At 56.6% G+C, this 13,716-nt stretch overlaps 2 protein-coding genes across 7 annotated transcripts in view; one reads left to right on the top strand and one right to left on the bottom strand.

Moving 5' to 3' along the window:
- BICRA (BRD4 interacting chromatin remodeling complex associated protein) overlaps positions 1–10,076 on the bottom strand; it is a 74,497-nt gene extending 64,421 nt beyond the window's left edge. For 4 of the 6 annotated variants that reach the window (XM_043435351.1, XM_043435350.1, XM_043435349.1 and 1 more), the window contains exon 1: positions 9,087–9,295. The gene's annotated coding sequence lies outside the window, so the exon portion shown is untranslated. Of the gene's footprint in view, positions 1–9,086; positions 9,296–9,945 lie in introns of those variants that run through there. The other 2 variants (XM_043435354.1, XM_043435352.1) reach the window with 2 other exon arrangements.
- ZNF541 (zinc finger protein 541) overlaps positions 9,400–13,716 on the top strand; it is a 53,611-nt gene continuing 49,294 nt past the window's right edge. The window contains exons 1-2 of the mRNA XM_043435356.1: positions 9,400–9,795; positions 12,266–12,356. The gene's annotated coding sequence lies outside the window, so the exon portion shown is untranslated. The remainder of the gene's footprint in view (positions 9,796–12,265; positions 12,357–13,716) is intronic.

Raw genomic sequence — 13,716 nt, 5'->3', positions numbered from 1 at the left:
CTGCAGCCCACCATACTCCTCTGTCCGTGGAATTCTCCAGGCAAGAATACTGGAATGAGTAGACATTCCCTTCTCCAGGGGGGATCCTGCTGACCCAGAGATGGAACTGGGGTCTCCTGCATTGCAGGCAGGAGACCCTCTGAGCCACCTGGGCGGTCAAAAGGGTTGCAGAAACCCAAAGGCTAGAACGGAGGAGCCAGTCTCCCAAAACTGTTACCAACTTCAAGACCTGAGTCTGCATCCGTCTATAAAAGGAGATGCAACTTACAAGCGACAGCTAAGAAGATTTGACAGAACACAGAATGGCTCGTTTCCAGTCTGTGACAACTCGGGGGGACAACACTTGAGCTCCCCCGGCCACCACCCCGCATCTCAGTCTTTCCATTGAGCAAGGGCCAGGCTCTCGTCCTGACCTGCCCCATGGGCCCTGATTCACTCCCTCCCTGTAGATAGTTAGGGAGCGCCTACTGGGCACCGGGAAGGCAGCCAGGGTAGGATGTAACAGCACCTATGAAGCAAGGGTCACAAGCAGCCGGGAGACCAGTGGCTGCCTGTCCGGAGCCCTGCAGCTCTGAGGGCTGGGCATCCTGAGCCAAGGAAGGGGCACTCAGGAGTAGGGCATAATAAAAGTGCTAAGGGGATGGGTCCAGGGCAGTGATGAAGGTGGCCGAGTTGGCCCGGGCCCCACCCACCAGGACTCTCTTGGGAGATACGTTCCAAGTGGGAGCCCGGGATTGGCACTGTTAACAAACACTGCTGGTGCTTTGGAAGCAAATGGGTCACACTTTTTACAAAACAGAATGGTGACTCCACACACAGGCTCTTTGCTCGGCTTTCTTCACCCCTGTGACATGTCCATCCTTCAGTCAGTCAGCTGGTCAGTCAACAAACATCTCTGAAATTCCTACTGCATGCCAGGAGCTAGGAACATGGGCACGCTGTTTCTTTCCTTCCATAGTTTAGAGTCAAGTGAGAAAGCCAGGCCTGAAGGGACGCTCACAGGACATCTACATCCCAACAGAGCTACAAGGGTGGTGTAGTGAGCAGAGACAGCATCCCCAGACTGGGGGCTGAGGCTGGGGAAGGCACCCAGGCGAGGGGCTCTTGAATGATGAGATTTCACGGGGGTGGGGAACGGGAAGATCTCTCACTAGGGAGAGAAAGGAGGTAAAACCTTCCCAAGGACTCCTGCTTGGTGAAAACCAGTCAGGCCGTCCTGAGACCACAACTACATGGCCGAATTTCAAGACAGTGATGCTGAGATGCTCAACCCAAAGGACCAGGCGGGTCTGCGAGAGTCTGTGGGATTCGAGAAGAGGTAAGGCAGATCTGCAAGACCCGACATGAGGGAGCAGCAGGCCAGTGGCTCTGATGCTCTGGGAGGCGGTGTTGACGAGGAAGGGGCACAAGGGAACTTTCTGGCAGTGATGCAAACGCTCTGGGTCTGGACGGGGTGTGGATTACACAGGCGGCTACCGTTTGGCAAGACTCGGGGAGAAGCATCGGTCATCTCTGTGCGTTTCGTTGTGTATGTCAGTTACATCCAGTATAAAGGATAGAGGGAAATATACGCCTTTCTGTGAAAGAACACGCACATCCACAGAACCAGGAGGTCACTGGGCAGGTTCCGGGGAGAGAAATGAAGCCAGCGTGGCAAGAGCTTGCCAGGATGAGGGAAACCCGGCCCGACCGGGTAAAGAGCTGAGAATTCTTCCAGTGATTCCCCCACCTCGCCTGGGGGGCTTGGTGTCTGAGGATGGGTGAGGCGCCTCCTTGAAGGGCAGGAGGGTGGTTATACAGTCCAGTCAACTGTCACAAGTGCCCGGGAGGTCGGTACTGTGGGCATCAGCCTGCCCAGCACCACACGGTGAACGAGAGGCAGGACAGCATGCCTCCTCTGGACAAAGGGGACCCAGGGACCCTCGATCTGCAGGTGTCCTGGGGGAACAGGTTGCAAAGGCCACCAGGGCTCCCTCCAGGGCCCCAGGGGTCATTAACAAGGGTCCCACAGCCACAGCCAGACATTACTCCTTCACTCCACTCCCAAGGCTGCCAGGCTGGGACCTACGGGACACAGGGGGTGGAGTGGGGGGTCATCTAGAAGTCAGCAACCCTTTCGCCCCCGCAAGGACAAGAAACACTTTAAATGAAAATTACAGAGAGATGGAGTGAGCAAGAGGAGGGGAGAAAGGCAACTGGGCCTGCCTGGGGACTCCAGAGATGTAGACCCTTTCTCTGATCTCTGAACCCTAGAAGGAGCCTTTGGTTACAGTCCCCTTGGGGCACACCTGGAAGTAATCACGACAGTGACAATGGTGACCTGCCAAGCGCTTAAGAGGAGCCAGGCACTTGCAAAACACTTTTCCACGCGGGACCTTATTTAACAAATGCAAAAGCTCTCAAAAGAAGCATCAGTTATTATTCCTGTACTTCTGGTTCAGGAGGATAGTAACTTGCCTCCAAGTCACAAAGTCAGGAGGGGCAGAAAGAGGACTCGAACCCCTCACTGTCATCTATCCATCCCCCTGTCAACAGCCCACCTTCTCTGTGATTTCTGCACAGAATATATCAGAACCCCCAACCCACACAATGCACATCCAGGCATAAATCCCCGAGCCTGTGTGATTTGAAACAGCTACCAGAGTGCAAAGCCTGGGGTGACCAAGACAGAATGGGACAACCTGACCACAGCTTACTGCCTGCGGCCTTGATTGCTCCCACCTGTGAAATGGGCTTACTGTCTCTTCCCTCACAGGATAGGACAGATCCCAGAGGTGATGAAGTAGATTCTGGATGCCAAAAATAACAAAACCATTAATAACATTAATGTTACAGTTGAACTGATACAGTGTTTGGAATTTGCTTAAACATACTTTAGCAGAAAAGGGAAAGGAAAGGGCAGAAATGGGGAGGGAAGATCAAGAGAAAACTGGCAAAGGTGGAGATGGATACATGGGGGTTGATTATTCTATTCTCTCAACTCTTGGTGGGTGCTTTAAATTTTCCATGATAAAAAGTTAAAATAACAACAAGCAAAGCAAACCTTCCCTGTGCGCTCCTGCAAGCCAGGGTCTGTCTTAAAAGCTCTCCTACATCTTCACTCAGTTAAGCCTCACAGTGACCCCATGAGTTTTGTCAGAGATGAGGAAACTGAGGCCCAGAGGGGTATTTGATTCCCTTGGATTCCTCTTTTCAATTAAAATGGCCAACACTGACTGCCCAGGTTTTCAGGGGAAGGAGGCAAGGACTTGGTATCTAATTCCATGGGAGACTTTGGTACTTCCCTCCACCACTATCAACATCACCACCATGATCACCACTATTACCATCATCATCACCACCACAACCACGAACGTTTTCTGAGCACTTGCGATATGCCAGGCACCGTGTGAGGCACTGAACACAAAGGTGGGTCTCCCATCACAGCCACTCTTCCAGGTAAGGAAACCGAGGCCCAGAGCAGGGCAGCCCCGTCTGTCCCCAGCGCCACGCAGCCTTGCCTCATGCCAGAGCAGCCTGCCCTGTGCCCTCCGCAGCCAAGCTGTATAGAATGCCAACAATGTTCCCTATGTGCCTTTTTAGAAGACAATGGAAAGCTTTCAGAGCAGGGAAGTCAGCATGGGGCCCATGGGAGAAGAGTAATCATAGCAAAAATAACAGCAACATCAGATGCTGATTCCCGAATGCCAACTGCCCGCCCGGCTGGGGAGGGCACTGCCTCCTTCTGCCCTCATAGCCCACCTGCTGGGGAGATGTCATGAGCCCACTTCACAGACAAGGAAACCAAGACCCAAGGAAGGATCACTTGCCCAAGGTCTCATTGCAGATAAGTGCAAAAGTCACCTCCCCTGCCTGTCAGTAAGGGGGTTCACAGCCCAGGATTAAGGGGTTCCTGCCCCCAGGTGACAGGACTGCCACAGAATGACAGCTGACTTGGTAGATATTATTTAATCCTCATAACAAAGTTTCCAAAGACAGGTACTAAGACCGGCCCATTTCACAGAAGGGAAAACTGAGGCCCAGAGTCAGCAAGCCCCCAGCCTGCAGCCATTCAACCAGCAAGTGGCAGAACCTGGATTTGAAACAACAGCACCCACATCCTTGACCTCCACACCATGCATGCCCACCTGGGGTGGGTGCAGGTTACGGGCAGGAAGGAGGAGGCAAGGAGGTCATGAGAAGCAAAGACAATGGGGCGGACTGGCAGGATGACTTGAACAGGAAGGGGAATGACTTCCTCCAAGATACACCTGCACAGGTGCCTCCTGCGTATGACCCAATGACAAATCACAGTCTCTTGACCCATCAATCCTGCCTCCAATATATCCTGCCGGCATACCCATTTCCTGATACGCCAGGTGGATGCCTGTCCTCCTGCTCAGCAGGTAGAAACATCAGGAAACACCTCCATATCCATGTTGAGTCATGGAGGACTTGCCCACACCAAGGAATATAACACAGTCGAGAAAAACCCAGAAGAAACCCTCTGGGTACTGTGTACATCTCCCAGGGAGATGAAGCAAAACAAGCAACGTGCAGGACAATGAGCAGAGGGTGCTAGCATGTGTAAAATACATATTTTTTAAGACATACACATGTACACAAATGTTTGTGCACAGAACATCAGGATTGAGGAGTCGCCTCAGGGGAGATGAGCTAGGAGACTGGGGATATCCCAGAGGAGGAAAGGGGAGACTTGCTATGTTTGGCATCTTGAATTTGTCCTGGGTATCCAGGAGGAAAAAAAAAAAAAAAACACAGAGAGAAAAAAGGTGTTTCCTCCCTGGAGCCTTTGCAAACCACCCAGACAGAATGGATCAAGTCCTCCAGCAGCCTTGAAGACAACTCTTCTCTCTGCTCTCCTCCTGAACTGGGTCCCCATATCATAACTGGGCCCTGGGGCCCAGGCACACAGAAGACCCTCAGGAAGTTTGATTAGGAACAATTAGAGACACAAAGGCCTTCTCTCCAGCTTCTCCTGCCAACAGATCCCCAGCATCAGTGAATATCCATAAACTCAGGACACAACACCCATTGTTGCCAAGCCAGAGATGTCTTAGAAAACCCTCTCTCTTTCCCACTGGGGGATCCTGCGTGCCGCTGAGACACAAAGGCTTCAGTGGATGGGGACAGAACTCTAATGGTGGTACCCCAGGCAGGGGAGAAGTCTAGGGAAGGAAAGAGGAGGGAATCCTCGGGGACCAGTTAACCAAACATTTCCCACGTGTCTCAAGAGTGACACATCCTACACTGGAGAGCCAACTCAGGCCCTCCGCCCTCAGAGCGCGGGGGACAAACATGGATATGAACCAGTGAATGGGGGGAGTGGGGGGGTGGCGCCGCCCAAGTGATTGTGATTGGCGGAGAAGAGTGTTTCATACCCTGGATGTGAAACAGGCATCTTGCTGTTTCCAGTAAAAGTCAGGGAGCCTGGTGAGGGAGAGACCCCAAAGAGATCAAGGCAAGATAACCGTGCCCCCCACCCCTCTCCCCTGCAGGGCGGGAGAGGCAGAAAGGCAACCCTTCACTGCTTTCCAAGCCCAGGCCGTCTAGAAAGGAATGCCATGTTTTCCTGTTTCCAATTAACTTCCCCCCACCAGCAGCCCTCTGCATTCTTGAGACCAGGAGTCAAGACAGCCACGGAGGGAGAGCTGGGGAGGGCAAACTCTGGTGGTGGCTGGGCCTGGGGTGAAAAGGTGACCCCCCCAGGACCCTCACACACACCCCAGGACCCCTCCAGCCAGGCTCTCAGGGCTTGGCGCTGACCCCTGGGCCCTTTCAGAGGGGAGAGGGGGAGGACGCCCCCACATCCCCAGGGAAAGTTGGGGAAGGCCCAGGAGGCCTCTGGGAAGGAAGTTGGCAAATAAGGGGGCGGGGCATAGGCCTGTCACTCTTGGGCCTTACTCATGCTTCCCCCACTTCCCTCCCAACCCCCCAAAATCAGGAAGCACTCACTCCAGAGAGGCCCACAGCCCCGCCCCTCCTGGCCCCACCCCACATGGATTATTATGACATATTATGCCTGTCACCTCAGGAAGGTATCTGCAAGGGGTCCCTGAAAGTGTTCACCCTTCTCCAACGGCACCCCCAGCCCCTCCATCCCTGCAGTCTGGGTTGGAATCCCCTCTCAGCCACGGACCGCAGTTTCCTCATCTGTAAAATGGCGAGATCACCCCTACAGCCTCCTTCCCCGGGTAGGTTGGGCCCTCCACAGCCCTTCTCCCTCAAGCCACCCACCCAAGGGTTTATTTGGCAGCAGTAAGTGCTGAAGGGGAAGGGTCCCAGAAAGCTGGAGGAAGGAGGTCACCAAAGTGAAACTATTTACAGTGTGGTGGCGCTCATCCACCACAGGGAATTCCTCCTGGGTGGATGCCTTTTGCCGGTCACCCTCAAATACCCAGTCCCTCAACATTCCTCCCCACCCCTACAGGCCAGCCATATTTCCGCAGAGTGAGGGGGAAACAAAAATAACACGCGTGGATAAAACTTGCAGCCACTGTGAGTTCAGTTAAAGAGGCTCTAATGGTTCCCCCTGCCATCTGCCGATGAGGAAACTGAGGACAAGTGAGTTGAATCTAGTGCCTGAGGTCACACGGTGGGACAAGGAGCCTGCCACCGGGGCCACGGGGAGAACCAGCAGGGACTTCTTTGCCAGCTTGTGTCATGGCACCACAGGGTCACAGGGCAGAGTGACAATGAAGGTCCCGAGTAGTTCAGCATCCCTACCAGCAAGGCTGAGGAGCAGCAAGCTGGGCCAAGAGCCAGCTCAGGTGCAGGAAGAGGATGACGGAGGAGCCAACCGCCAAGTGCCCACCCCCCTCAAGGCCCACACAGCAAGGCCTGGGGCCCCCCTTCTCCCGACCCCCACATCTTCAACCCTCAGCTCCTGCAGGTAAATGTTCTGCTTGGGCCACAGGTGAAAGCACCCTGACCTCAGCCCAGCTGACCCCTTTCCCTTACCGGTACTCGGTGGGGGGAAAAAAATTTGGCGACTCCTTCCCAGTCTCATCTACATTTGAGACCCAACTGAAGTCAAAGGGACGAAAATGCCAAAGACAGGTACAGGCAGACCTAACAGTTTTGAGCTGAGCTAGGGAAAACTTGAGACGGTTACAGATTGGGGCCGTGTGACCCTGGGCGAGTCACTCAACTGCTGTGAGCCTCCATTAGCCTGTCTGCAAAATGGGAATCACATAACTGATCCCCCAACTTCCTCCTTGGGTTGTGGCCAGTGTGTAGCTCACCTAACAGCAGCTAATCCCTAGTCTCTCTGGGTAGGGAGATGTTATTTCTGGCTTCTAGGAGTGGGGGAGCTCCGAGGGAGGGGCGGGGGGCGGTGTAAGTAAGCAATACCCCTTAAGGCCAGCTGGACACTGGCACGAGGTGGGTGGGGGGGTGGCCCCTGATCTGCCCACCTCTCCGGTTCTCCCATCACTCCAGCAGGTCAGAGATGACGGAGACCCCCCGCCCCGGGCAAATCCTAAGTCGGGGGAGAGGCTGAAAGCACGGAGCGCTTATCAGAAACCTCAGGCCGTGAAGTCTGGGGTGTTTCGAAAAACTGTTTCCTTGAGGAGCAGCCGGCGAAAGGAGGTGTGAGGGGAAAGCAGACACATCCCCCCAGATGATTACACTATCGGCGGACTGTGACAAAAGGGGCCGCCTGGCCGACAGAAGTCCGGGCACCGGCAGCCGCATCCCCGGCCCGGGCACACCGGAGCGCTGGGACCTGTCACCCCGGCCTCCCGGGGAGCGCTGACACAGCGGCCTCTGACCCCACCTCCCGGGAAGTTCAGCTGCTCAGAACCACAAAGCAAAACAAAGGGGTGCGGAGAGGAAGGAGCCGCCGAGGCTCGAATCACCGCTGCCTCCCCAGCCCGCCCGCGGCTCTTCGCCCCGCTCGCCGCTGGCCGCGGACCAAGGCCTGGGCAGCTCCCCGGTCCCTTGTCTCCCCGCGGGCCGCCCGTGACAGGAGCCGGAGAAGCCGCCGAGGGGCAACCAGGGATGGGAAAACCAGATGGCTCCGGCCCTCCTCCCGCCTCCTCCATCCCTCCCTCCGGGTGCCCGCGGCCTGGCCGCCCTCCGCAGGGGCCCGGGGCGGCCTCGGGCCCGGCTCGGCCGGCTCACCCCGGGGAAAAGATTGCCTTTGTCTAAAGGTCACCACCCGAGCGCGGTGCCCGGGCTGGGCCTGGTGCCTCCCATTCCCCGGCCGAGGGGGTGGAGATGGGGGGCCGCCCCAAATCTCGGGAGGTGACAGGGGTAAGGCTCACTTCCCTCCGCCCCCCCACCGCCCTCCCCGTAACGGCCCCCTCCGGGACCCGCCAGCTAGCGGGGGAGGGGGTCAACTCCTTTCACTGCTGGGGGGTGGGGGACCAAGTCAACTCCTTTCATTGTTTAGGGGCGGTGGGGAGGGGGAGACCCAGTGGCCTCCTTCCGCATCCATCCCCCCCACCAGCTTGCCAGAACCCCGTTTCTCCCCGGCACCCCCGGGAGTGATTTGAGGAGGGGGCGCAGGGCACGGGGCGAAGAGGGGGGAGATGAAGGCTCGCCGGCTCCGGCCGGGAAACCACCATCCGCTCCCCCATGGCTCTCTTCTTCTCCGAAAGGCGGGGAGCGGAGCGAGGGGAGGGGGCCCCCGGGTCGGGGGAGGGGGTCTCCCCGCCCCTCCCCCCGTGGAACGTTAGGTCTCGTTTTTCCGCCGCTCCATTGTATCTCCGGCAGCCGGCGGGAGGGCCGGGGAGGCACCGGGCGCCGGGTTTGGGCAGGGGAGCCCGGGGTGGTTGGGTGGGGGGGTCCCCGCAGGATCAGGGCGGCGGTGATGGTGGGAGAGACGCGGGGGGTGGGGGGAAGCTGTCGGGGGTGGTGGGCGCGGAGCAGAAAAAGAGGCAGCGGGCGCTGCGCCCCGGTTGGGGGGCTGAGTGTGTGAGTGTCGGGGGGGTGGGTTCGGCCCCGGCTCCGGCTCCCCCCACACACACCCTCGCCGCCAACCCCCACTCCCCCCTCGCTTTTGCGCCCTGTCACAGCCCCGACTCGCAGGTAGAGAGAGTTAAGAGATTTAAAGAGAAATTGCTACATTGTGAGAAACTCACCCTGATGTTTGAGCAGCCGTCGGCGCGGGGTCTCCGAGACGGCCCCGCACGGGCTGCAAAGGGAGGACCCAGAAGGGGCCGACCGGCCGGGCCGGTCAGCGCACTGCCTGATCGCATGGCGGCCGCCGGGCGGCCTCCGCCAGGCCCCTGCCGCCGCCCCGCGCCGCGGCCCGGGCGCCCCGGACCCGCGCCCGCTCCGGGCGGGACCCCTCGGGTTTGAAAAAAAAAAAAAAAAATTTTTTTTTAATTAAATGCAAAAGGAAAAAAAAAAACCTTGCAGGTTTTGTGTTCCGCCCCCCCTTTCCTCCTCCTCCCTCCGCCCTCACCGAGGGACGGGCTTGGGGGAGGCCCCGCCCTGCGACTCGGCGAACCAGCTCGAGCTCTGGGCGCGGAGCGGCGGGCCCGCGAGCGAATGGGAGGCTGCGGACGCCCCGGGAGGGTGACCTCCGAGCCGGCGCCGCCCCCTCCCCAGCCGGAGTCCCGGGGGTTCGGGGGCGCGCTTTCCCAGGCTCTGGTGGAGTCGACCGACAGCATCGAGCTATGCTCCGGGTTAGAGAGAAAGGCTAACAGCGGGATTGGCGCTCCCGGACCTCGGGCTCGGCTGGGCCGGCTGGGGAGGGGGCGCCGTGCGCCCTGGGCGCGCCCCGACTCGGGGGACGGTCGCCGGGCGGGAGGACGTGAGCAGGGGCAACGCCGATGGTTCGAAAAGGTAGCGGGAGTCGAGGATGGAGGAGATGGGAGGCCCCGTAGGTGGAATCGCGAAGGAGCCGGGAGTCGGAGTTAAAAGGGTGGAAGGCGCGGGGTCGGAGGGTGTTCTGGGGCTCCTCGCCGGGACCCCGAACGCGGCTTGCTCACTCACCTCAGTCGGCCTTTTGAGCTGCTACGGCCCCGGGGAGGGCGCCGGGGACGCGGGTCCGACCTGTCTCACCGCCTCCTCAAGGCCTCTCGGGCCGCGCAGATGGGATTCCCAGAAGCCCCGGGACGCCTCGGTGGTGTTGGGTCTGTTTCCGCCTCGCCGGGCCGTGTACGCCTTGCGGGCGTGACACTTCGATTCGAGCGTTCATTCAGGGAACGCTTGCAGAGCGCCTGCAGTGTGCCCGGCGCTGTGCCCGGGCCCCATTGAGCACCCAGACAGCTCGGAGCTACCCTCCCCGGACGCACAGGCCAACAGCACCTACACTCTGGTTTGTTACCTTCCGCTTCCCCGGTGCCCTGGAAAAGCCACGTGCATACCGAAGCGACTCAGTAATAATGTGCGCTGAATAAACGAGTGATTGTTTTAAGCTTTGTGTTTTAAGCTTTAGAATTGATCCTAGGATCTTAGTGGCACTATGCATATTATTGAAGAGACCACGGAGGTGCAGGGTCCTGACTCCAACCAGTGAGCCCTTGGTTCACATCCTCCCACTTCCTTTGCTGTGTGACCTTGGGCAAACTACTTCACCTCTCCGTATCTCCGTTTCTAAGGGGACAATCAATAACCGGCCTCATTTCATAGGGTCATTAGGAGAGAATGTTCTCATGAAGAGCAGCACCTGACAGGAAGTGCAGATAAGTGCTGTTATTATTATAGCAAAAAGGAAATTTCATCCTTTCCAGATGTGAGCACATGTATTGCCCCAAACATAAGACAGTAGTCAATCTATAAGTTATACAGTGGTCATCCACAGTCCGTGGAGGTATGTGATCCTTCCAGGAACAGCAGTATACATGGACATTATTTTTGTGCAGTTTGCCTTTCATCTGCCAAGATTGAGCCTCAGGGGCTACACCTTGAGTATTCATGTATGTGCTATTTTTCCAGTCTTCACCAGAAAAGAGACCTCCAGGGACCCCCATCTGGAGGTCTTTAGTGATTCCCACCTTGCTGTTCAGTCTGGAAGCTGTGTCTGACTCTTAGTGACCCCATGAAGTGCAGCACACCAGGCCTCCCCCCTTAGAGTGTAGAAAACTAACTTGGCTCAGAGAGGGGAAGTGTTTTGCCCAGGGTCACACAGCCAGCAAGCGGGACCTGATCTGAGCTGGGCGGCGCTGATGTCCCAGAGATGCCAATCCTGGGGGACTTGGGAATTGACTGGGGTTCAGAGTTAGCAGACAGGAGGCATTGCGGGGGTGACTATCTAAGTCTATTCATTCATACAGAAGTATTGTTTATGAGTATCTAGTCTGCCAGGAATATAGTTGTGACCAAGAGCACCCTGGTTCCTGCCCCAGTACGCAGTCTGATGATGAGCAAATAAGTCGCTTAGCCTCAGTTTCCCCTGCCCTCTGTGGCAGGTTCCAGGCTTCTTTGGTGCACTGTGGTACCCCCCACCCCCCAACACACACACCCCAGTACAGTACCTGTCACTTAGTAAGCGCTTCAGAAAGATCTACGAAACCATGAGATAATGCCCACCCTTCCACAGGCATTCTCGTAGGACCAGGTGGCCAGGAATAGGCATGGGTATGAAAGAAGCCCCCAGTCTAGCCATGGCTGGCAAAGCCCTGGGAGGTCAAATGTCCAAGGCCAGAGGACGGGTCAACAGGGGCCCAAATGGAAACAGACCTGCTATCTTTTGCAGGGGAGTGACACACACCTTCACTTTGCGGGTGAGCTGCAAGTTGGGAGTTCAAGATTCAGAATGGAGTTGGCAGTGAGACTCAGAAAGGTTCAGCAACTTGGCCCAGGGATCCCCAGCCAGGGGAAGGACTTATTCAATGCACCCGGGTGTTCTGTTTGTCTCTGGGTCACCAGATGAACCTGGGGCAAGCCAGTTCTGCAGCTCCTCCATGTTCTCATCTGTACAGTGGGACTGTAGAATCAAACACTAGAATTCACCTCCCCCAACATTTTCTTATGAACATTTTCAAACATGGAAAAGTGGAAGAAATAGAACAGCGAACACCAAAATCCCCACCACGAGCACATTCGACCATCAGCACGTTCCTCTTCTTGCTGTGTCACACACCTGTGCCTCTATCCGCTCATCAAATCCGTCTCGTTTTTTTGATGCATTACATACATCTGTGTATCTCTCCCAAACACATGGTTAACACTACTGTAATAACAAGCCCCTGAGCCAGATAATTAAACCTCAATTCTCATTTTTTGTATGTGAATGAGAAACCAGAGAGGGTAAGAAACCAGATCAAGGTCACACAGCTGGGGATTCAAACCCAGCTCTGTCTGTTCCCAGAGTCCAGACTTTATGAAGACCACCCGGAGGATGAAATGGATATAAGACATGTAGAAGCTCTTATGAGGCAGAGACAAAACAGCATTCAGAGGTAAGAAATTAGGACTGGAGAAGATGCACCCAACTTTTCTCAGTAAGCAAATATGCTACATCCCTGTAGCCAACGTGAGCTTGGGTTTCCGGGCCCCTCATCTCATTTAAGAGCTGTTTTAATTATAATTGTGCAGCAGAAGAGAATAGCTGGAAACCGCCTCCCCCACCCCCACCCCCCCACACACACTCATTTGCCATGGAAAAGTGCAGGACACTGGAGAACTAATTTGCCCTCTCCAAGTGGCCAGGATACCTAGTTACACTTTTAGTCCACCGGTTCCAAGTCCCCCAGGCTCTCCCAACACTCCAGCCCAGAAGGCTTCCCTCCCCCACCGCACTTTCTGTCCCACCCCCTCACATTTCTAGTCCTCCACCCCACTCTCAACCAGACCCTAATCCCCTTTATCTCTAACTGCCTACACCTTCTACCCGTCCCACAGCCCAGCTCCTACTCAGCGGGAGCCTGACCAGAGTCTGGCCTGATTACCATCTCTCTACAGAGAGGCGTGGTTTTCCTTTTTCTCTTTTTTTTAAACAAGCGGTTTGTGCCTCTGGAAATCAAAACAACGCCCATCGCGGCTCCTCCCTCGCACCCGCAGCTGCGAAGTTTAAAACTTGGTCAACTCAAGTTGCTTTTTGATTTGGGAGGATGTTTCCACGGGTGTTTTTCGTTCTCAGCTTTACAGCACGCTTAGGATTTGTGCACTTTCTGGAGGCGTATAAATGATTCCATAACAAGAAGGAACAAAACAAAAAACCTTGCCCCGAACACCCCTGCGGACCCTTCACGTCTCGGTCAATCCAACGTCAGGGATCCGAATTCTAGCCGCCAAGTGGGGAAGACTAGGGCTCGGAGGGCACTGACTCCGGAGCGACCTTCGCCCTCTGACCGCGCCCTTTAAACGTGCCGCGTACAGCAGGAAAGCGCTGCCCTAGCTCCCAGAGACGCTGGCTCGCCGGCAGCGCCAAGACAGCGAGCGGCCGCAAATCAGGCAGATACAAGCCCAGCCCGACCTCGGGTCCTCAGAGCTGCAAGTGCGAGGGGCGGGGCCCAGCCGCCCATTGGCCCGCGTTGGAGGCGGGGTCACGTCTTCGTCCCGCCCCCATTCTCCTCCAAGTTAAATAGGTTTCGCGCCGGCCGGGGGAGTTATTCACCATGGGGCGGGGTCGGGGTTTGTTTACACTCTGCTATTGGCTGGATTTGAATCGGCCCGACTGCCGGCTGCGGGGCGGGGCTCCAGAGGGCCCTTGCGGGAGCCTGACAGCTTCAGCAAGGCAGAACCCGCGCCGGACGCGCAGCTGAAGCATCGGGACCCTGGAAACGAGAGTACCCTGGGCGGGTGCGGGCAGCGGGGGCC

This window comes from Cervus canadensis, chromosome 18 (genome assembly GCF_019320065.1).
Source record: "Cervus canadensis isolate Bull #8, Minnesota chromosome 18, ASM1932006v1, whole genome shotgun sequence".
Lineage (NCBI taxonomy): Eukaryota > Metazoa > Chordata > Mammalia > Artiodactyla > Cervidae > Cervus > Cervus canadensis.
The sequence above is the reverse complement of the archived record's forward strand: the minus strand, read 5'-3'. Positions and strand labels throughout refer to the sequence as shown.